At 40.7% G+C, this 25101-nt stretch overlaps 1 protein-coding gene across 1 annotated transcript in view; it reads left to right on the top strand.

The window, feature by feature from the left end:
* The first annotated feature begins 6626 nt into the window (after nucleotides 1-6626).
* Nucleotides 6627-25101, top strand: part of Prrc2c (proline rich coiled-coil 2C) — a 79994-nt gene continuing 61519 nt past the window's right edge. The window contains exon 1 of the mRNA XM_028864436.2: nucleotides 6627-6842. The gene's annotated coding sequence lies outside the window, so the exon portion shown is untranslated. The remainder of the gene's footprint in view (nucleotides 6843-25101) is intronic.

The raw sequence follows: 25101 nt of genomic DNA on the forward strand, positions 1-25101 counted from the left end.
AAATAATTGAGTGTTGTAAGTACATTTGTCAGCATTACCTCAAGTCTCTATTTTCCGGCCTAAAAATATTTTGAAAGCATTTTTCCCATCTCTCCAATTACTACCACCTATATTCCTTTTCTGCATCTGCTCCACCTGAACCACGTCTTTGTGATCTCCCCTTCAGATCTCAATCTTACATCATGACTCACTTCCTGGCTCAGGCCAACTCACTTAAGAATGCTTGAGGCAAACTGTGAACCAAGTCATCTCCATCTTCTCTCTCTCTTCTTCCTCCCCGCCTTCCTCCTCCAGCCCAGGGTGACTAAACGTCCCAGATAATGTTCTTTGCTCACTAACAGCAGTACAGCCTCCTGACTTGGTACTCACCACTCTTAAGAACTTAGTTAGCTTCTCTCAGCTAAGAAGATGTTAGGAAAATTTTGAGTAAAGAGTAAATCCCAATTACTTCAGAATTTATTGACACATGATATGACAAATGAATACTTTCAACCAAAATGTATCTTTTATTCAATTAAAAAAGTTTTTTGCTATTAATAATTAATTGGCAAATAAAAATACTATCTCACTTTATATATAATGTAAACATATATATGTGCATTGTAATACTTCAATCAAAACTTATGAGTTGGCAAAAGGCTATTTCTTTTTCAATTTTATCTTGTGTGTGCGTGAGTGCACAAGTGTGCCACATGTATTCAAGGCACTGTCAGTCCAGAAGATGGCTGGGAGCTCACACCAAAGGGTGTGAATCACCTGATGTGAGTGCTAAAAACCTAACATGGGTTCACTAGAGGAGAAGCAGGAACCCATGAGCCTTCTCTCCAGTCCTAAAGGAGGTTCCTGGAAGCAATGGCAATATTGTTCTTGTCTTCATTTGCAAACTTGTAACATCTGCAGTCATTAATAAAGTTACATTTTCATATAGTGTCTGGATGTCATGTCTTTACTTATATCCAGTTTATCATGTTTCCCAGTTTTACTAAGTCAGAGACATCCTGGATTTATTTGTTTAAAGCTGAGTCTAGCCCAAGCTGACCTTCCACTTAATACCCTCCTGTCTCACCTTCTAACTTTCCATGGGCTTCCAGTGTCATCATTTTATTAATTCATTTCTTTATTTGCTTGTTTGTTTGTTTGTTTGAGTCTGTGTTTCACTATATAACCCTAGCACACCTCCAACTTGCTACCATTAGCCTGGCTTTGTAGTCACAAAGATCCACCTGCCTCTGCCTCCAGGGTGCTGGGACTAAAGGGGCACCCCACCACTCCCATCCTGACTGATTCTTTTATTTGTAACCTACTGTGTCATACATTTTTAGTGCCTCTAGCTTTCTAGAATCAAAGATTAACTAAACATTTAATTAATTAATTAGTTAATCTTTGGGGGGGGGCGGGTTTCAAGACAAGTTTTCTCTGTGTAGTTTTGGTGCCTGTCCTGGATCTCGCTCTGTAGACCAGGCTGGCCTCGAACTCACAGAGATCTGCCTGGCTCTACCTCCCGAGTGCTGGAATTAAAGGTTTGTGCCACCACAGCCACCTAAGTAAACACTTTATAAATAAGGCTGAACAATTATAAATGAAATAGATCATATTGTTTGGGGAGTCAATTCATTTTCAATTAAAAACTAGTTTGCCTAATTTCATACCAGCAATTGAAAATTCGGTGTTGTCAGGCGGTGCCAGTGCATGCCTTTAATCCCAGCACTCGGGAGGCAGAGTCAGGCGGATCTCTGTGAGTTCGAGGTCAGCCGGGCCTACAGGACAGCCAAGACTGTTAGACAGAGAACCCTGTCTCGAAAAACCAGCACTACCAAAAAAAAAGTTTTTCACATATATATACACATGAAAAAAAAAAAAACCTTTGCTTCTTCTCTTTCTTCTTCTTCTCCACACACGTGTCTCTCCGCAGGCCTGAGCACTCGTCTGTCTCTTTCATCTTAATAAAACTCTTGTTAGTGGAAAAAAAAACTTTTCTTTTTGATATGCATACATGTACAAACATACATACGTATGTGGTAAGTGCGCCTGTATGTATGGGTACAGGTGCACGTGTGTGCCATTCATGTTGAGGTCTGAGATTGACATCAGAGTCCTCCTTCTTTGCTCTCCACCTTATTTGTTCAGGGAGGGTCTCTCAATTGAACCCAGAGCACACAGATGGCAGCTTGCCCTGGGAACTCATGTATGTTTTTCTCAGTGTTGAGAATTACTGATGGCTGCCATACCTACTTGACATTTATATGGGGGTCTTGGGGTTCAAACAGGTGCTTTATCCACCGAGTGAGTGATCAGGTCAATGCAAAAAGTGTTTATAAAGTAATATTTTCTAAAAACACTTTTATTACATTGTATGTCATTATTGTGTAGTGTTTTCTGCCATTTGCATGCATGGAGAGATGATAACATGTGGAAACTGGTTCTCCATCATGGGTCTTAGGGATTAAACTCAGTGTGGAGACCCACAAAGGTTTCCTAGTGAGATATGAGCTTGCTTTACCCAGTAGAGCTGCATTTAAGGATTGCTTGACCACATGTGTGGTTACTAGGTGATTGGAGAGGGTCTGCACTTGGCTGTGCTGGGGGCAGGTCTTTTACTCCATCCCTTGGCATTCTTATAACTAGCCCTTTAGAAGAGACAGGAGGGGCCGGTAGATGAGGATCCAGACCCTCCTGAGGCTATTCTGTGTTTTTATCTGTTTCTCTCCCCTCTATTCTTATATCTAACTCTCATATCCCTCACTCCTCAAGAGTACTCTGTCATAAAATGTGGGAGCTGGTCTCCCAGCTGGTTCCCCACAACTCAGGTCATCAACCTTGGTGGCAAGCATCTTTTTTTTTTTTCAATTTTTTCTTAAAGATTTATTTAATGCATATGAGTGTTTTTGCCTACATGTATGTCTGTGCACCAGTTGTGTGCATGGTACCTGAGGAGACCAGAAGAGGGTGTTTGATCCCCTAGAACTGGAGATGCTTGTGACCCACCATGTGGTTGCTGAGACTTGAACCTTGGTCCTCTGGATCAGCAGTCAGTGTTCTTAACCACTGAGCCATCTTTCCAACCCTCAAAGGGTAATCTTGACTGCAGCAACATAAGATGCCAGAGTATCATTTTTGTGTTACTTTCTCATCCTCTGATTCCCACAGCGTGGTACAAAGAGGGACCACAACACAAAGAACATAGAGTATGGAGAATTCAAAGACTGTCTAAAGGATCTTTCATCTCTCTGCCTCTTATACATGCATGTGTGTGTGTGTGTGTGTGTGTGTGTGTGTGTGTGTGTGTGTAGATGATGCTGTCTTCTAAGGCTGTTTATTGTACAAACAACTTTAAAATAAAATCATCCAGATCAAAGGTTCACAGGTTAGAGGACAGGTGAGTGACTTCATGGAGAATTGTCTTCCCACATACCCTTGGAATATCATGAAACTCCAAGAATGTGGCTGGACGTGACTGAGTGCAGAGCCAGAAGATGGCAGGAATTTGGAAATTCTTAACTCTAGATAAATTATTTGATTTGTTGGTTTTTTTTTCAATGCTTACTGGATGATTTTATGCTCAAAGCAGAATGTGACAAACATGAAAGAAATGTAAGCATGGCCTAGAGAGATGGCTCGGAGACTAAAAACACTTGCTGCTCTTGTAGAGCACTCCAGTTCAGTTCCAGCATCTATAGGGTGGTGGCTCACAACTGTCTGTAACTCCAGTGCCAAGGGATCTGAGGTGGCAAGCATCTTATTGAGTCATCTCTCCTGCACGGAAAGTAGTATTTGACTTTGGACATTAAAATAATGCATGGCGATTTTAGTCAGAGTCTCCTTTGCTCACCACCACCAAAAGAGATGGGAACTAAGGAAAAGAAGCCTGCTCTCTGAGAGTTAAACTTTAAGTCTGCATGCAATGAGTAAGAGCAGAAATGAGTAAACTCACCTTTAAAGCACAAACTGACCTGACTCCACTGTGATTTGATTTTTATTGAGAGAACATTGCTAAGAGGTAGCTATGGAAACAGAGGAAGGAACACACAGGGGCACTTCAGGCCTGGTGGCCATGCAAGTGCTGTCAAGGAGAAAAGAAGCCTAAATCAAGAGCACAGCAGGATGTTCCTGCTATATTGGCAATCAATGTGGAAATTTACAACCACTAGAAACTCAATATATATTTCAACCTTTGGAACAAAATCATCCTCTTATGGAACTAGATAAATCAAGAAATGGCCTTACATATAACTACTTATTCTGAATCTATGCCCACCAACCATCTTCTGACAACAGCTTTGGTTTCTCAAGACAGGGTTTCTCTATGGAACAGTCCTAGTTGTCCCAGAACTAGCTCTGTAGACCATCAGGCGGGCCTCAAACTCACAGAGATTCACCTGCCTCTGCCTCCAGAGTGCTGGGATTAAAAGTGTGGGCCACCATGTCTGATTTCAGCTTTTGTTTCTTAAGTAAGTTTAGCTACATAGGAAATGCTCTAGCTAGCTGGGAGTAATGACCCATGACATTAATCTCAACCCTGGGGGAGGGGGACAGAAGCAGGTGGATCTCTGTGAGTTTGAGGCCAACCTGGTCTACATAGTGAGGTCTACATAGTGTTCTAGGACAGACAGAGTTACATAGTGAGACCCAGTCATGGAAGAAAAAAAAAGAAGAAAGAAAGAAATGCACTAACTCTGAAAATATGAGCACTGATGTATACATGTTACAGCATGTGATGGCTATTCTGGAGTGTCAACTTAACTACTATTTGGAATTAACTAAAACCCAAAAATGTGGGGCACACCTATGAGAGATTTTTTTGCTTAATTTGAAGTGGGAAGATGCACTTCTAATCTGCATCTTTGAGCTGGTATCACACACCTTTATTCCAGGTATTTTAAGGTAGGAAGACCCACCTCCAACTGGACCATGCCTTCTGCTAGAAGCCCATATAAAGACATGGACCTGCCTCACTAGCAAGTCCACTCCTTCTTGGCATAAAAGCCTACTTTGAGATTTCAGGATATATGGGAAGACCAGCAGAGACTCCAGTGAAGTGTAATCATGCAAAGCCATCGTTGGATTAGCTGGACCACAGTGTGTAAGTCATTTTAATAAATCCCCTTTTTATATAGACACATATAGAGATTGATTCCATAAATTGTTATTCTAGAGAACCCTGACATGGCTCTTAGAAACTCATGAATTAATATTCTGTTTGTACATGTCAGTCTCATAACCTGGGCAAATATCAACTCGGTTGATTGTTGGAGGTGTTCTACATTGCTCAAGAAAGGTATTTCAGTACCAGGATACTAAAGACCAGATTCTAGTGGATTGTGGGAAAATCACCAAGGTACTTTCTTAGCCTCTCTCTGGTTTGTTATATCAATCAGCCAATATGTCCCATTTTAAATGACCATTAAAGGGGCTGGGGGCTATTGTTTAGTTGGATTGGCACTTGCTTAACATGTGGAAGGCTCTGGGTTCAAGCCCCAACAATGCAAAACAGTCTAAAACAAATGATCACAAATGTCAATTGGGAGGAAGTTGCTTGTGGCTTACTGCTTTGTGGTTTTATTTAACCTTCTAACACTGTGGTGTCATCCCATGAACACATACCAATTACTAGCAGAGAGTTTTACTTAGACCAGGAGAAGTTGGCAAAAAAAAAAAAAAAATCTTTGAATTTATTATACATTATAGATACTTCATCACACATTCATGAATTATTTTCTTTCTTTTGGGAAAGAAAGTTCAAACCCAGGGCCTTGTACACGTGAGGCAAGATCCTACATGGCTCGGCCCCCAGATACAATATAATTTTCCTTCCTCACTTAGCATACTTTCTTGTCTCTATGTCACACTTCTCTAGGAAACATCTGCAGGAGTGACTGACTCTTTTTTTTTTTTTTTTTTTTTTGGTTTTTCGAGACAGGGTTTCTCTGTGTAGCTTTGCGTCTTTCCTGGAACTCACTTGGTAGCCCAGGCTGGCCTCAAACTCACAGAGATCCGCCTGCCTCTGCCTCCTGAGTGCTGGGATTAAAGGCGTGAGCCACCACCGCCCGGCGTGACTGACTCTTGACTGTTAGTTTTCTCTGCTAGTTGGTTCAAGAGATAAACACTGCCAGAAAAAAAATCACTAAAGTAAACAGTGCCTAATTTACACCCAGAATTACAAATGCCAAAAGTGGTCTCAGCAAAGCACACCGGTCCTTTTGTGCCTCACGCTTGGATTACTTTTTTTCACGCTGAGGTAACTTCAGCCTGCTCGAAGTGCCACACCGTGCCCCCTACTTCACTGAGAAGAGTCCAGCAAAGCGCTGGTTATAAATCTAGATGCTCATCCGTCAGTTGGGTCGATGCACGGAGACAAACCAAGTTGTATTCCAGACGACTCAAGACTTCCGGAATCGTCCCAGGTGGAGGAAGGAGAGCTTTTGTCTCTCCGCGATCGTTCCGGTTGATGGAACTCCCTCCTTCCAGGAGGAGGCAGCGTTACCCTCGGCCGCAGTCGAGCTGCCACGGAGGCGTCACGTGATCCCGCAGCCTCCTTTCCCTCCCCCTCCCCTGCCGCCCCCCCCCACCGAGGGCGGGCTTGCGGAGATTTTTCTGTACGTGCGCGACGTCATGACGTAACACGTAGGGGCTGGCTAGCCGCCATCTTGCTTCTTTTTCCTCGCTTGCTCTCACCCTCTCAGGAGGTAGCGAAAGTGCTTTGGCGGTTTGTACGGCTGCGGCTCGGGCTTCCCGGACCGGGCGGCCTTGCGGACGATCCCTCGAGGCTCCCTCCCCACCCCCTGATCCGTACCTGGCGAGCCCCGTGGGAAGCGCGCAGAACTCGGTCTTTTTCACCCTGGCGGGTAAGGAGAGCCGGGGCGTCCGGGCGGTGAGGAGGCCCGATGGAGGAGGGCGAGCGCGGGGCGCGGGAGGAGGCCTGGGGGCCCGCGGCGCCTCCGCCTGGGGCTCCCGGCATCGCGGCGTCCGCGGGGCTCCGGCGCGGGCCCCGCCGCCCATGTGCGCGCCGTGTGCTGCGGCGGAGCCGGCCCTGCGGCGGCCGAGGCACCTTCTGCCCGCGGGCCCGCGCGCGCCCTTCCTCCGCGGCGTGGAGGGATGGGGCCCGCGGCTGCTTCCGAGGGCCCCCGCTGCCCGTGGACGCTGCTCCTGGGGTGATGCTGGCGTCTGCAGCGAGCAGTGTGGTGTGGGGCCCAGGGCGATCCTGTGAGGCTCCGCGGGGGACCCAAGGACCGACCCTACTTCCGCTAGGAACATGCTGAACAACTTCTCGGGAGGATTTGGGTAGTCCTTCCTCCCGCTAGGCCGCTCCAGCTCCGCATTTGCGGGAATGCAAACGGCTCGGCTGCTGCCTGTGCTTCCGAGAGAGCGTTTAGTACCGCTGGTTGCTAGGGCAAAGGCCCCGTTTAAGAGTGCAGAAAAGAGCCTGGGAGTCAGTGAGGACTCCCGTTTGGTTTTACACATATGAAGCTCTCCAATCCCTTTAAAGACGTATAAAGATGTATATTTGCCTCTTTAAAGAGATGTATATTTGTTTAAAGTTCGTTCACGATCTTTGGGGTGGGGGTGTCTAACTTGCCTGCTAATTCCTAGCTGTTAAAACTACCCGGATTTCCGCATTGACTGGTCTTCAGCCTAGATTCATAAATTCATGCCCCGGTAAGATACTTGGAATTGTAGGCGACTCTGTTAGGATTTCTAGTTTGGAACGCACCAGAAGAACTGGAGGATGCTTGATTAAGTGCGTGGTAGTCAATTCCTGTAAATAGAAGTGATAGGTAGGGGAGTATTAGGCAACCACCATGTCAAACCCCCAGCATTTTTAAAAAGTAGATTTAAGCTTCTATGTTGGTCATTAAGATGCTGCCTTGGCTGGAGCCATTTTTAGGTGTGTGTCACAGATGCACTGCAGCATCTTTTCTGGCTTTCCCCAAATACATTGATTCTCCGGAAATTAGAAATAGATTGACTTTGTATATAGTAAAAATAGCTGTTATTTGCTTTTCTGGAATGGATTTTTCCAAATAAGTTGTTGGTGTGGTTTTTGTTTTTTTGGAGGAGAGGTTGACGGGGTCTGTAGGTGTGTGATGAGCATAGAATGCCGACTGTTCTCCCTTCATGACTTAACTAACCTCTATGTACTAATCACAAAAACTTCATATACATTATCCTTTATTCCTTCTAATCTGTGAGGAAGGTGCTCTTATACTTGTTTTACAGACGAGGACATGATTTTTGAAAGACTGAAGTAATAGATGAAGGTCACACAAATTTTTAGTGGTACTGTAGTCAAAGCTGTATTTTCAAAACCCAAAGGGGATGCTGTGAACTGTCAGGGTGCCCATTAGTTCTTATACTTTTATAATCCTTGCTGAAGTGAGGTACATTATTAACTGGTAGTTTTTCTTAAGCTTGCCTTCAGTGTTGAACATTGTTACATATGAAGGTTAAAGTGTTGCCAGGTGTTAACTGTGGGTTTTATCTGTTTGTGGATAGGAAAACTAGAGGAAGACAGTGATGGGCTTGAGGCCAGTCTAGGCTTTGTAGTAAGACCAGGTGAATGCTGAAAAGGACTTTTTTTAATTTTGAGAAATTATTGTTAGACCATTCCTTCATTTATAAACTAAAGATGATAATAGCAGCACCTCTCAGGCTTGCTGTAGAATTAAAGACTGCGTAAAGGATTTAATACTATGGTCACTGCATGGTTTAAAAAAAAAGGACAGCTAAAAATGGAGGGAGAACATTGGAGTACTGGTAGAAAGATTTAAAAATAAATAAATAAATAAATAAATAAATAAATAAATAAAACTTTTCCAAGCAGGATAATCTGTGTTCTCAGAATAACCCAAGTCTTTGGTTACTTAAGTAGTTTTCTTTTTCCAGTTCCACTTCTCTTTATATTTACATACCAGGCTTTAATTCATAAAGATTCCTCCTTTTGTGTTCTATATAGTAAATAACCCTGGGGTCAGTTCTAGCTCAGAACAAAGTACAGAATTTCTTAAAAGTTTTTGAAGATAATACTGTGCCCCTGAGTCTGTGTAGTGCCCTCTTCCCACACTTTTAAGTTGTAGGTTATCTGGGTGACATCTTTCTATGCAATTTATGACATACCGGTATCTATATAGTTCATCATTGGTAAAATTGCAAAATAAATCAATTGCATGTTTACAAAACTGTATATTCTCTCTCAACCCACCCCACCCCCCAAGTCTCTCTCTGTCTCTTGCTCTCGCTCTCTCAATGGGCTCTTTATGTAGCTTTGGCTGTCCTGGAACTCACTGTGTAGACCAGGCTCTCGAACTCAGAGAACTCAGAGAGCCTCCCAAGTTCTAGGATCAAAGGCATGTGCTACCAGTGCTTAGCAGAGAACTGTATTCTTACAGTGAAAGCAGCCCTGAAGTTTATATCTAAGTTCTGACGGCCAGGTGGTGCATGCCTTTAATCCCAGCACTAGGGAGGCAGAGCCAGGCGGATCTCTGTGAGTTCCAGGACAGGCACCAAAACTACACAGAGAAACCCTGTCTCAAAAAACAAAAACAAAAAAAAGAGGAAAGTTCTGACTAAGACGTTTTGACTTCAGTAATAAAGCAACACTTGTCTATTGCCTTGTGAGTGGAGTTAACACAATGAATACTTATCTCAGTCGATGTTAATTGTTGCTAGGAAGTCTGAGTTAGTGATATTTTCCTGAGTCATGGTCCTAGCATCTTTGTGGATCAAGTATTCTTTAGAGTCACTTTTGTGTTGTGTTTTCCGTCTAAAGCTAACTATAAATTTGTCTTTGTGCCACATATTTCTCATTTTGTTCTAGAGATTAACGGGAGGCCAGCCATGTTTAGGGGCCTATATCTGCACCTGTGTGCTGGCAGAGTCAATCAATTTGAGTGCTATTACTGAGGTTCAGCAGGCAACTTCTGTCTCATTGGCAGGCATATGTGGCAAAAGCTGTTACTGATAGTGTGTTGGATTCCCCTGTAGTAGCACTGCTGGATGCTGAATGTTAAAGGAAGGTACAGCCAGCATTTATAGAGAGCATCACTAGTATTCTTAAAAACTGCTTCCTAGGAAGTTTTGATTTCCCTGATAGTCTGTTTTTCTCTACTAGGCTTTTTCCATGCTTCTATCACCTACCTTGTATGGTAGTTGGCATATATAGTTTATCATGCAGTATTTTCCATTCTAATACACCTACCTCATATAGTGGTTGGCATAGTTTCTTTTTACATTATTGAGTAAGGGTTAGAAATACCAAATAATAGATCCATGCCAGAGTATACTTAATAATACTCATTGTGAGATTGATTTGCATCAAAATGTTCTTGTTTTGTTTGTTTGAGACTAGCTCTAACTGGCCTAGAACTCACTGTAGACCAAGCAGGCCTTGAATTTACAGATTGGCCTACCTCTTCTTCCCCGGTACTGGGATAAAAAGACTTATGGTCCCACAGCTTAATCTTCAGTTTTATTCAATTATTAAAGAACCTTTCACTTTGGCAGATCTGCTGAATCAGGGGTATGTGGCTTTGTTTCTTACTACCAAGATACTTAGTCTTAAGATTAATACTAAAAGTTACCATGAGGTGTGGTGGTATATACAATTAATCCCAGCACTTGGGAGGTAGATGCTGTCTGAGTTCAAGGCCACCTTGATTTATTTAGCAGTTCCAGGCTCCCCAGGGCTACATAAATAAGGTGGGTGGAGGTTGCCATAGAACTGGAGAGAGCTATTTGTATGGCAATAATGAAGGCCTAGGTTTAGTTCCCAGTACTGCCCTTCACACCACCAAAGTTCCCTTATAATCATTGGATTCATACCTGAAGATGAAAACAAAGGCATGTGAGAAGGTGCAGGAAATTAGGTGAAGAAAATCTACTCACAGAAAAAGATAGCATGGATCAAGTGTCTGGTTGATTACGGTAAAGGAAGACATGATGGCTAGAAGATTAAAAAAAAAATTGTGGGGTAGGAGAGGTGACTCGTTGGGTCAGAGTGTTTGCTGTGAAAACGAGAATCTGGGTTCAGATCTCCAGCACTCATCCACACTAGGCATTACTTCACAGGCCTGTATCCCCAGCAGTTGGGGGTGGTGGTGGTGGTAAGCTTCAGGTTCAGTGAGAGACTGTAAATGGAGAGTCTTAGAAGACCGGCATGGTCTAGTCTTCTAGACCATGCACATGCACACAAATACGAATAATTGTAATTTTTGTTTACTTTCTTTTCTTCTGAGTTTTGCTCCATAGCTCAGGGCATGGCCTCAAACTCCTACCTCAGCCCTCCCTGGTGCCAAAATTGCAGGCATTAGCTATCCAGCTTGGCTGGGGTTTTGTGTGAGGCAGAGGCTTGTAATGTAGCTAAACTGGCCTTTAATTCATATCCTTCTGCCTCAGCTTTTCAAGTACTATGGTTCAGGTGTGTTCCAGAGTTATGGTTAGTTAGTTGATTGTTCTCAGTGCTGGGAAAGAGTCTTGCACATGGTTAACTATTCTACCACTTCTACCACTAAGCTATATCCCCATCCCTGTAACTTTTTAATATTTGTTAAGGACTTTGTACCCAGCTCTAGGCTAAAAATTTTGCCCTCGCCCCTGGGGGTTGGGGGGGGGCTTTAAATCTATACTACAGTAAACCTTAGAAGTGGATTCTTCTCTCTGCATTATAACTCTAGAAAACATTTTTTAAAGCTGATTGAGTATGGTTACCTAGCTAGTAAGTAGTAGTAAGGATTTTAATCATTGACCCAGAGGAGTTTGAGTAGTAACTCAGTCCCGGTGCCTAATATTTCCTGAACTGAAGTCATTCACCAGGTTTTGGCTTTGTCTTCAACCCATCTGTTGTTAATACGTAAGTTTATTGCCCCACCCCCACCTCCAACCACGTCTCTGCTTTAAATTTGCCACCCTCTACTTCAGCCTTCAGAGTACTGGGATTACAGGTATGTACTCCACTCAGTTCAGTTTTAATTTACTATCTTTTAATTAAGTGAATTTAAAATTAAAATGTACATTTTTTTAGACCATCTAATATATTTTAAAATAAACATGTATACTCTTAAATTCCGACTTGTGGACCACCAGCCTGTCCTTCTACCCTTTGGAAAATAACTGCTATAAAAAATGATTGCTGGGTAAAATAAGCAACAGTTGCAGATAATGAAGGCCAGAAGTGATTAAAAAACTACAGTGGAATGGATTGATTAAACAGGAAATGGCAACATTACAGAAAAGAATACAAAGTAGTCCTAGTGCATACTTGACAACCACTACCTTCATGAACTTAGATAAAATTGACATTCTAAGCCGGGCGGTGGTGGCGCACGCCTTTAATCCCAGCACTTGGGAGGCAGAGGCAGGCAGATCTCTGTGAGTTCCGAGGCCAGCCTGGACTACCAAGTGGGTTCCAGGAAAGGCGCAAAGCTACACAGAGAAACCCTGTCTTGAAAAACCCAAAAAAAAAAAATTGACATTCTAATGTCTAAGACCTTACAGCAAGAGTAATGGAGTGAAGCTACTACAGAAATTGGGACAGAAGGAATAATATAAACATAAGCTTACTAGAGTTAGATGTAACAAATTCAGAAAAACGTGGTAAACAGCCTTGTTTTTGGATTTAGGTGAGATATCCTTGGTGACCCTAAAAAAAATTAGGTCAAGAACTGGAGATAGGTTAAAAGGCAGAGTGGTGGGAAAAAGTAATGAGACCTTGATTTTCATGCGTGTGAAACTCAGAACTATAAGTTTTAGAACTTAGGTTTAGTTCTTTTCAGTTTGTATCAGCTGTCAAGTTCAGGTCCAGTCATTTGATCTTAAAAAGAGAACATTAAATATGTTTTCTGTATCTTTTGAACTTAATATTATATCTATGGTACCATATGTCCTGAGTTGTGTCCTTATTTATTTTGTTTTGGGGATTTTTGAGACAGTCTCTCTATGTACTCTTGGCTGTCCTGGAATTCACTGTTGACCAGGCTAGCCTCAGTCTCACAGAGATCTACCTGCCTCCTGTGTGCTGGGATCAAAGGTGTACACCACCATGCCTGGCTTTAGCCATATTTAAAGCACAAATAAAAGAGGAGATAGGTGTCACTCTAGTCAGGATAGACACTCTAATCAGGCCATTCTCTGAGTTTAAGGCCAATTTGGTCTACGTAGAGTGTTTCAGGCCAGCCAAGGCAATATTGTAAGACCCTGTCAAATAAGGTTCTAAATTTTGAGTCTGAAGAAAAGAGTGATGTATCTTCCTTCCTCTTTCCAGATGGTAATTTAATAAGTGCAAGGTTGTTGTTTATGATTATATGGTCGGTGCATTGCACAAAGGTACTAGCCTGAAGATGGCAACAAGAACTTAAGTATAGCCCATGTTCTACTAGTGGAGTTATGTGCTCTTAAAGACATCAGCTTTTCTCCAAGAACTGTAGTTACTCCCAGAAGGATATATTTTCTATTTGCTCAAAGGCTTTGTGGAGGCCAGTGGATACCTCTGCAAGGCTTCTTAGGGAAGCTGACTAGATACACATTTAAAACATCAGAAACAGGCTGGAAAGCGAGATCAGTAGCTAAGAGCACTTGTGCTCTTAAAAGGAACCAAGTTTGGTTCTCAGAACCCACATGGTGGCTCACAACCATCTGTAACTCCAGTTCCATTTTAAATATACTTTAAAGATGGGTATTATAACTTATTAATATTTTAATATGAGTAAAAAATGACATATTAAATACCATGTCAAATTTCAAAGAGGTAAGAAAGCGTTTTAAAAGTCCTAATTTAATAACAATTTAGTCCTCAAAACATTTTGTTTTGATTTTTCAAAATATGGCTATTGGTGGTCTGTAATTCAAGAAGCTACTTTTAGAATTAAGTTGAAATTTTTTAGATCTAAATTGAAGAAGCACAATATGGGAGGTATAGAATTTCTGTTGAAAGTTAGAGTAGTGGATACAAATTTTAGTTTAAAAGTGGGAAAAGAAAGCGGAATGTAGTTCTTCACGCCTGTAATGCCAGCACTCAGATAGTGAGTCAGGAAGATTGTGACTAGTTTCAGGCCAGCCTGGGCTATCTAACAAGTTACTTTTTTTGTCTTAAACCAAAAAATAAAAGAGCATTAATGGATGGAGGCTTTGGAAAGAGGTGTGAGGTTTGGTTATATTGCTGTATGAGTTTTATTTTTTTTTATTAAATAAAGTTGGACTTTTTGTTCTAATACTGGGATTTGTATATTATCTACCACAACTAGGATCAAATTGTAGAAAGACAAAACATCTCCCAATAAGCAGGAAGAGTCTTCTGACATTTTGAAGACAAAAGTGTTATATAATGTTTATGACAAACTTGAACTTGGAAAAAATAAAATTAGAAAGTGTAAGGGAGGGATACACTCCCTTCAGTGTTTGAAGACCCACATTTCAATGGTATTGGAAGAGTTAGTAACATAACTTAGATGTTATGTTTAAAATTCTATCCCCTATTGTAACCCTTTGGTTATGTGAAAGATTGATAAGAAGGGTGAGCATTTGAGAAAGAATACTCTCCCCATAGCTTATAACATTCTGGCCCTCCCAGAAAATAAGATTGGCTTTAAAACTATGAAATCATTCTTATAGGTAATTGTATATAAAGAGTAGTTTAAAATCCTGTAGGTTTTCAGTAAGGATGCCCTGATAATCATTTGAAATAAATAGTAAATGCAAGAGCTTCTTACTTAGAACAGGGCTTCTGTGTGTGTGTGTGTGTGTGTGTGTGTGTGTGTGTGTGTGTGTGTGTGTTTGCATATGTGGAAGTCAACATTAGATGTTTTCCTCAAAGCTGTCTACCTACTGAGATCATCTCTCACTGAGCTTGTAGCTCACTGTTTGACTAGCCAACAAATCCCAGGGATTCCTGTCTTCGCAGCACTGGGATTGTAGGTGCAAACAGCTTCTCCACCTACACCCACACCCCCAATGCATCCTACTCCTCATATTCTCATCCATGTTTGCAAAGTCCATATTTTACCACTAAGCCATATATTGCTTCAGCTGCTAGGACAGGGCTTAACCTTTTCACTTACAACTTCTTTTGTCAGTGACCCTGCTATATAAAATATACAAGTCAAACATTTAGTAATATCATTAACCTATTTTAAAGTAATTCTTTTGGCATTTTACTGTTTAAAGATAAAAACTTTATACTAGTGATAGCTTGCTCATTGCATAAGTAATTAAACTAAGTATTTGATTTGCAGGATGTAAAGATCTTCATTTCTCAGAGGTTGACTGGTATAGTGCTAAGAATGACATTTTGCATAAATTAATAAACAAATATCAGAAGTGTGTGAAGGACCATCTTAAAAATTTGTAGTAATTGTATTCTAAACTGGAATGAGCTTGGGCAATTTTAAAACCAGGCAGTAAAGCATAATACAATCAACAGGTAAACTAATTTGATACGTGCTGAGGAATATTTGATAGGAAAATAGTTTTCCATAATTAAACCATTATGTTTCTATATAAACAGAAAGCTATGGACAGTAAAACACTGGAATTATCATAGCACACAGCCTTCACCAATTTTAATCAAGGTGTTAGAGTCAGCATCCGGCTCATGGCATGAGGGTATACACAGAGAAGTTGCCCAAACAACATGGTTGAGCACTGACAGAAGCACTTTGGATTCATTGTAGAATTACAAATTCAGAAGCTTTTTACTGTTATCAAATTTTCTGTCATGACCCACATAAGAAGCTGACTCTTTCAGCGTTTGTTAGTACAAAAGATTTGCTAGCTAGATTGTTTTTCTAATTGTAAAGCTTGTTCTCTGTCCCAGAAACATAATTCCTTCATTTCCATTTTATTTTTGGTTTTGTTTGTTTGAGGCGTGGTCTCATCCAAGCTGGGCTTGAACTTCTGATGTTCCTGCCTCTATCTCCCAAGTGCTGGGATTATAGGTATACAGCAATGTTGTTTCCATATATGACCTGACTACCAGTCTCATTCTGAAAATGAAATGATAAGTTTTGATATTTTAGAGGCCTTCAACATATTGTGGTACTCTTATCCTTGCTATTATAGAAACAAATGTAATTTAAAACCAGTTGATGCTTCCTACACAAAGAAATGAACACTTGAGATGGAGGATATGACAGTTGCTCTGATCTGATCAGTACATATTATGTGTATTAAACATATAACAGATTGAGTTCAGATACCATTATATGTGGTGATATTTTTGTTGTACTCTAATAAAATTTGCCTAAAGATCAGAGAACAGAACAAGCCACTAGATTAAACATAGAGACCAGGCTGTGGTGGCACACACCTTTAATCCTATCACTCTCCAGGCAGAGAACTTTCTGGATCTCTGAGTTCAAAGCCACCCTGGATTACATGAGATTGATTCAGTCTAGGAGAAAACTAGGGCTAGGCAGTAGTGGCACATACCTTTAATCACAATTCTTGGTTATTACATGCCTTTAATCCCAGCACTAGGAAGGAAGTGAAAGAGCTGGGCGGAAAAAAGTATATAAGGTGTAAGGAGACAGAAACTAAGTAATTTACACAGTGTTCAGAAGGATTATTCCACACCACCCACTGGGTGCAGATAACTCTCTCCCCTGCTCAAAGCAAAACCCATAAATGCCCAAGTCATCCTACATAAATGATTGGTACATGTCTGTAGTCATAACACTTGGGAAGTAGAAAACAGAATGATCAGGTAGTCAGGGATGTCGTTTACATAGTGTGAAGTTGAGCCCAACTTAATTACCTTTTGAGACTCAGTCTCAAAATAAGTAAAATAGCATGATGTTCACATCTAATCAATGCACATGGTTATAGCAGGTCTTTCTTTGGATCGCCAGCTCCCAAATAATGACACAGAGCTTGGCCTTAGCTTAGACTTGTTTCTAGCTAGCTCTTAAAACATCTACATTCTGTCACATGGCTCATTACCTCTCTTTCATGCTGTTCTTTTGATTCCCTCTGCCTTTCAAGTTCCCTCCCTCTCTCCCCCCTCTCTACCCCCATATCTTGCCTATTCTCTTGCCTACCTATTGGCCATGCAGCTCCTTATTAAACCAACCAGAAGATGCCTTGCTTGACAGAGACACATGTTCACAGTGTACAAAGATTATCCCACAACATATAGTTATATATGTCTATAGACTATAAGTCACCTCGAGGTTACTTATACCTAAACAATGTAAATGTTACTTGTTTATGGATTTTCTTATAAGTTGTTTATAGTTTCTTGAAGTATTTCCTATCCACAATGGTTTGTGGGTTCTGTACTTAGTAATGATCCCATTCTTGTTTTGGTTTTTCGGTTTTTTTTTTTTTTTTTTTTTTTTTTAAGATTTCTTTATTATGTTTACACACCCTAGAAGAGGGCACCAGATCTCATTACAGATGGTTGTGAGCCACCATGTGGTTGCTGGGAATTGAACTCAAGACCTCTAGAAGAACAGCCAGTGCTCTTAACCTCTGAGCCATCTCTCCAGACTGGTTTTTCAATTTTTTGTTTTGTTTTGTTTTTTCCAGAGCTGAGGATTGAACCCAGGGCCTTGAGCTAAATCCCCAGCCTTAAATTTTTTTTTTTTTTTTTTTTTTTTTTTGGTTTTTCGAGACAGGGTTTCTCTGTGTAGCTTTGTGCCTTTCCTGGAACTCACTTGGTAGTTCAGACTGGCCTGAACTCACAGAGATCACTGCCCTGATCCCATTCTTAAAAGTGATTTTTCACTAGGCGGTAGTGGTGCACGCCTTTAATCCCAGCACTTGGGAGGCAAAGCCAGGCGGATCTCTGTGAGTTCGAGGCCAACCTGGGCTACAGAGTGTGTTCCAGGAAAAGTGCAAAGCTACACAGAGAAACCCTGTCTCAAAAAAACAAACAAAAAAAAAAAGTGATTTTTTTTTTTTTCCTGCTTCCAATATTGTAGCTGGAGTTTTCCTGTGTCCACCCAGCTCCTGCAGCCACTCAGACCCAAGTAAATACAGAGACTTATATTACTTATAAACTGTATGGCCGTGGCAGGCTTCTTGCTAGCTAGATCTTACATCTTAAATTAACCCACTTCTATAAATCAGTACCTTGCCACGTGGCTCATGGCTTACGGGTATCATCTGTACACCTTGCTTCTCATGGTGGTGGCTGGCAGTGTCTCCTGACTCAGCCTTCCACTTCCCACAATTCTCTTCCCTGCTTGTCCCACCAATACTATACTTCCTGCCTGGCTACTGACCAATCAGCATTTTACTTATCAACCAAATCAGAGCAACACATTCACAGCATACAGAGCTGTATCCACAGCACCCCTTTTTTTTTTTAAAGGAAGGTTTTAACTTTAACATAGTAAAATTACATATAACAAAACAATTATCAAGAAAAAATTGTAGTTATAATATCTAGTCTGTATGGCAAAATTAAAGAAAATATCCTATCCTATATTTGTGAGTCTAAGGTCTCATATGCAACTTATCTTTTATTATCTATTTAAGAAGTATTGTTAAGCCTGGTTCTTAGAGTAATGTCTTAAAAACACAGAAGATGGGGAAAATAAATAACTTTTTAGAAAGTTTAAATTTCATGAATACTGAATACCTTGAACCTAGGATGGCTTGGCTTAGGCCTGGTAAATGTTTGGTCATTTTAAATTGGACAATCGATTTAAAATTGGAGTAATAAAATACTGTGTTCTAGACTTAATACATCATTCCTCCCTGAACTTAGTATAACCTAGTAGATGGCTTAAACAACAGAAATGTATTTCTCAAAGTTATGGAGACTAGAAGTTCAAGCTAAAGTTGTTAGCATGGTTTGTTTTAGTGAGGACTGTCTTCTCTGCACATGACTCCTTTTTATTGTACTCTCAGGTCAGAGAATGAACTCTGTTGTCTCCTTATATAAAGTGTTGATCTAGTCATGACTTAATGCCATCATCTAAGCCTAATAACTTCTCAAAACTATGTCTCTAAATAGTATCACCTCTGGGTTAGGGCTTTGTCATTTCTGGTTACACAAATTCCTCTTATAATCTGCGGTACTTTTTATGTTATTGCAACTTGAAAATTTCTGAACAGGTGAGTGTATTTAATGGAGGCATCACTTACTGCTTGTAATGATTTATCTTTGGCATTTTATATTGTATTGAATTATGAGGAAGGAAACATCAACTATATCGAATCTCTTTAACTTTAAATAACATGTTAATTATTTTTAAAAAATTATCTCCTTAATGAAAGTTGTCATTATCTTGGGCACTTTTTTGAGAATCATATGAATTAATACCTTAGTCTAGAACATTTAAAAATAGTACAGAAAATTCTCATATTTCCTCATCCAGGTATCCTGTTACTATTTTACCTTATTTCCTTTGTCCTCTGGGTTCACCTCTGCACACACTGACACATTTTCTGTGTTTGCTTTTTTTTTTTTTTTTTTTGGTTTTTCAAGCCAGGGTTCCTCTGTGTAGCTTTGGAGCCTGTCCTGGCTCTTGTGATGTAGACCAGTCTGGCCTTGAACTCACAAAGATCCGCCTGGCTCTGCCTCCCGCGTGCTGGGATTAAAGGCGTGCACCTCTGCTGCCGCCGCCCCTGTGTTTGCTTTTTAGTGTCTAGGTCGAAACACTGTAGTATCTGCAAACCTAAAATTAAAATCGTACTCTTAGGTCAATAATTTTCTGAGACCAGTTCTTGAACTTGTCTTGGTAAATGAGCAAAAAGGCAGTTAGTGAATTTGAGTCTTGGGACATGCTCAGTGTTGTTACTCACAGAGGTTTTCATGACTATTGCTGGCCAGCCCCTTTGTTTTCTTCGCCCTTATTTATTCTGCTTTTGTCTGTTAGCTCTGTTGTAACATACCCAGGACAGAAATTTGTCCCGGTTGGAGTATTTGCTTTCAAAATGCAACTTAAACACTGTGTCCTCACTTGAAGTAGGAGTAGAAAGACACAAGAAGCCCACTAGTTAGCTTCCTTCCTTTTTTCCCATTTGCTTTTCAGACCTTTGGCAACCTCAGATTTCTAAGCTCTATCTCTGCTTAGTGGATGAGGACACTGTATTTCCTGGTCATGGTTTTTCTGTGGTATATGATAGACACTGAGTAAATAGTTGTAAGAGTGAGTAGGGGATAAACATTTTGAGCTTGAAGCTCTGTCTAGAAACATACATGATGTTTTAGTATATCAGCAATTAAAAATTGTATCAAACATTGTAGTTGGAAGGAAATTTGGAGGAGTTGGCTTTACTGGTAATACTGGAAACAATGAACTATAGATGAGATGACCACAGGGGAAAGAAGAAATGGGGAGAAGAGAAAAATGAGGATGAAAGCTGTCAGTCACATGAACTTTAAGGAATGGCTTATACTGAAGCTAGTTAGCTTTTATGTTTTTGTGTGATACTTGGCTATTATCAGTAGCTAATGTGCATTTATTGTTGTTGTTGTCGTTATTCAGTAATACAACTCATTATGGCCAGGTATGGTGTCACACCTAATTCCAGCACTCTTGAGGCAAAGGCAGGAAGAGTTCTTAGGAGTTCAAGGCTACAGTGTGAAATCCTAGTCTCAAAAAAGGAAACCGTGGGGGGGGGGGAGTCTTTTGGAAACGGTTGATATCTGTACAGTAGATGATCCTTCTCCTGTCCTTGCCATTCCTGGTGTGGGCCACCATACTCAGTTTAGTTCCAATCCAGGGCTTCTTGCATCCTAGGTAAACATTGCCACCTAAGCTGTACCCACTGACTGCCCTGCCCAGATTGCAGATTTATTTTATTTTAGATTTGTTTTATGTGTATGTTTGAGTGTTTTGCCTATATGTATGTCTGTACCATGTGTGTACAGTACCCAAGGAAGCCAGAGGAGGGAATTGCATGGTTATGGTTATGAGTTCTGGAGTCACACCTGGATCCTCTGTAAGAGGAATCTGCTTTTAACAGCTGAGCCAAGCCATCTGTCCAGCCCCAACAAGTCATTTTTTTAAAATTTATTTATGTATTTGATGTGCTTTGGTGTTTTGCCTTCGTGAATGTCTGTGTGAAGGTGTCAGATCCCCTGGAACTGGAGTTAGAGATAGGTGTTGTAAGCCACCATGTGGGTACTGGGAATGAAACCTGAGTCCTCTGGAAAGGACTATCTCTTCAGCCCCCAACAGGTCGTTTTTCATGTTGCCACATGAAAATCAATGGCGCATTGGACTATATTTAAGGGATCTAAATTGTTACATAGGAATAATGATAATATGATAAACATTTAGAAACCCACATGGCCAGAAAACATACTTTTGTTGTTTATTTACATTAGGCAGATTGGAGTTTATTGAAATACAGGGGTTATTTTTATGCATATATTGAATATTAAAGATTATTTAATGCTTGCAGTATTAAAATCTAGAATTTTATACTTGGTAAGCCAAGGGATTTTAGAGATCATAGCTAATCTCTTTCAAAGATGTAGAAACCACTTAGATTGTTTTTTCCACATCAGCATTTTAGCTGAGCATTCATGAAAAACATTCATTGTTAGCACTATTCAGTAGCATCCTTTCATCTTGAAAGGCTGATACTTGTATTATGTTAAACTGCTTCCCAAGTTTTATTTAGATCTTTTGGAAACAAGCTACTTGCTTTAAAAACACTGATTCACTACGTGCATACCATTTATTTTTTATATAATTTTAGGGGGGTTTTGTTTGTATTGATTTTTGGCCAAAATCTGTTAGAAAACAATCTACATTTTTACAAAATCTGGAAAATACATATGCACTATATCTAATTTTGGTGGAAAATCCTATTTTTATTGGGCTTTCTCAGTCATAGAACCTCTGATTTTAGAGAAAATTATTATTTTCAATGGTAAAAGCAGGGAAGGGTTATTTAAAAGGCTTTGTTTTTACAGATTGAGTTCTTAAGATGTTTAGGGACCTTAGTATGAATGACCATGAAATGTATTGTTAATATTGTACAAGTATAGAGGCTTTTTTGTTGTTTTTAAGAATTTTATGTGTGAGTACTATATTTACATAATTTCCTCTCAAACTCTTCTCACTTCCCCTACTCCCTCACAAATTCATAGCCTCTTTTTCTTTAATAACTATTGCTACATATATACATATAATTATAAATACAACCTACTGGATCCCTTCAGGCTGCTCCCATGTATATGTTAGGTCAGACTCCTTGGGATCCAATAGCCTGTAAGAGCAAGCCTTGTCCCTGGAGAAGACTGATTTCTCCTTCTCTCAGCAGCCGTTAATTGCCTGTAGTTTTTCACTTGTGGGTGTTCCTTCATCCATGTTGGCACATCAACTGGTGTTACCATTGTTTTGGTCTTGTATAGGTGACCTCTTTGTGACTTCCTGGGTGCAGCTTTCCATTCCTGTATAAAAAAGACAGAAGCTTGCGGGAGAGATCCTGCTCCTCTGGGTATTACAATCTTTCTAATCCTTGAAGAGGTGTTTTAAAGTTAGAAATGATACAGGTAGAGAATGTAGTGCTTTTGATCCCTATAATTATGCTGATGTGTTTTTGAAATCAGAAGCTCGAAGGCTGAAAACAAATGCTTGAGCTTTCTGTTTGAAAGGTTTGGGAGATTACTAATTAGATAAGTTGTACAGGTTTGTTGAGAAATTAATGTCAAATGCAACCATGTATTCATACAGCCCCTTTTTAAACTAGTTTTCTTCCATTGGCTCTTGGCAAGTAGAATATCCACAAAGGTAACATTTCTTGTCCACCAGGCAAGCTCTATGAAATCTGATTTCTGTCTACTTGAACTTCTATCTCCTACCTTTCCCCTTTAGGCATGAATTTTACAGTTGACCTTACACTTCTGGGCTAAGGTTCAGTGGTTTACAACTATGGCTGTACTTAGAAACACATAGGGGAAGTTTTTCAAAGAATACTTCTACTCAGCCTGGCCCCAGCAATTCTGCATAAACTGGCTGGTAATGAGACAGTGTATGGTGTGTGTGTGTGTGTGTGTGTGTGTGTGTGTGTGTGTGTGTGCGCGCGCGCGCGCGCGCGCGCAAAGAAGCCAGAAGAGGACCATTAGGTGTATCCTACTCCGTACTGGAGAGCTAGTCAGCCAGCAAGGCCCAACTCCTTCTGCCTTTTCCCCCACCACCTGCAGCTAGATGTTAGTGCTACAGTATATATGACTGTGACTGGTATTTTACCTGGGGGCTGGGGTTTCTAGCTAGGGTCTTCATGTTTGGGTGGAACCTACTGAAACATTTTCTTAACCCCCGGCATAGATTATTTTTAAGATCTTTGATAAATTTGTACTTCCTGAGTGAGAGCACTGATTGATTTGTCTTTAGCTCATGTCACCTCAGAGAAGCCTTCAGAATTTTGTATCCCTTTACCCACTTGATTTTTTTTTCCACTCACATTCTTGTTTTACTTATAAGTTGTTGATTACAGGTTCCATAAAGTATGACCAGTACAGCTACAAGTGAACATAGTGTGGGGCGTTTACCCACCAACCCCACAGTTCCCCAGAGTTTTCTTGAGTGTGAGCAGCAGGAAATATTAGATAGAAGGATTTATTGCAGAGAATCTTGTGGAGATAAACAGATAGAAAATAAAGGATAGCCTTGAGAGGGCCTGGAACCTTTTCCAACGGGCCCTGACTGTCTCTGTCCCAGGGTATTTATAGAGATGCCAAGGGGGTGGAGCAAAGAGGACCCCCCCCCCCAGCACAGCCAAGTGCAGACCATCTCAGACACCTACTCTCAGACCCGTGGTCCTAATAATCCTTCATGTGGACATGCTGGGTGAAGCCACGAGGAACCCGAGAACATGCTCCCACAACATAGAAAAGGAGCTGATGGGCAAAGACTTAACTTGTGAGGGCGTCTTTACACAGGAAAAAATTGGAACGGTAATAGACAAACATAAGCATATTTACTATGACATTTGTTTCGTCCTTGTCAGGAACTTACCTTTCATCACAGGCACATATAACTCTACTGTGCACGGTATTAAAATTAACTTGTACCTTTAACACTAGTCCCAAAGGATAATACAAACACTTTTGTGTTGTATACATTTATCTTTGGATACTAAAGCCTCAGCCAGTGAAACTATTTTAAACCTGCTGGAGCAAGTTAGTATAATTTCTCAAATATAAATTTAGCCAATTACACAAAGAAGACTTTTCAGAGTATATATTTATTCATTACATATCAGGTATGTGTTGAAAACTAATAGCTGTACTTGATGTTTTAATGTGTTTTGTTCGTCCTGTCCTGTCCTGGAACTCACTTTAGCCCAGGCTGGCCTCGAACTCACAGAGATCCGCCTCCTGAGTGCTGGGATTAAAGGCATGCACCACCACCGCCCGGCTTGATGTTTTAATGTTAAGGTATATTATAAAAAGACAAATGGTGCCTTTGTCTTTGTGGTACTTTTTAAAGTTTCTTTGTGTGTGTGTATGAGAGAGAGAGAAAGAGATCAGGGTATGTGTCACAGTTGTCACAGTGCAGGTGGGGAGGTCAGAGGACAACATTTGGGACAGTTCTGTTGAAGAGGGGTCTGTGTTGTTTCTACAGCCAGCAGATGTTTAGACTAGCTGGCTCATGAGCATCCTAGAGATTCTCCTCCAACCTCTCATGTTGCTGTAGGAATGCTGCTGGCATTGCAGATGCACACCACCCCATCACATGTGGCTTTTCATGGGTGTTCCACAGATAAAATTTGGCCCTTCTCACTCACCTCTGCTTTTCTTTTCTCTGGTTTTGAACACCATAGGCATCTTAGGGCCTCGGGGTATTTGTCTTTTCTTTTCGTCATCTTTAAAGTTGTCTTTAAACTTTAAAGGTGAGAGGAGAGAGGATCTCTCCTTTGGATCCAAGTCAGAAGCCTTCAGTGACCAGCTAATCAGAAGTGAGTCCACCTTTCTCATACTGTTGCCCTTTGTGGCATTGTTGCCATCTGGAGTGACACTCTAGTCATTTAAATCACAACACTAGAAAATGAGGCCCTAAATTATTAATGATCAATTGTTGTATCTCTGGTCCATGGAAGACTATGTATTACAGTAGTCTTCACTTACTAGAGCACTGTTCTAAGACTTCTGTTGAGAGGACTCCAGAATTCCCATGTGAAACTGGCTTTCTGGGCCAAGCTAGAAAT

This window comes from Peromyscus leucopus, chromosome 15 (genome assembly GCF_004664715.2).
Source record: "Peromyscus leucopus breed LL Stock chromosome 15, UCI_PerLeu_2.1, whole genome shotgun sequence".
Classification (NCBI taxonomy): Eukaryota; Metazoa; Chordata; class Mammalia; order Rodentia; family Cricetidae; genus Peromyscus; species Peromyscus leucopus.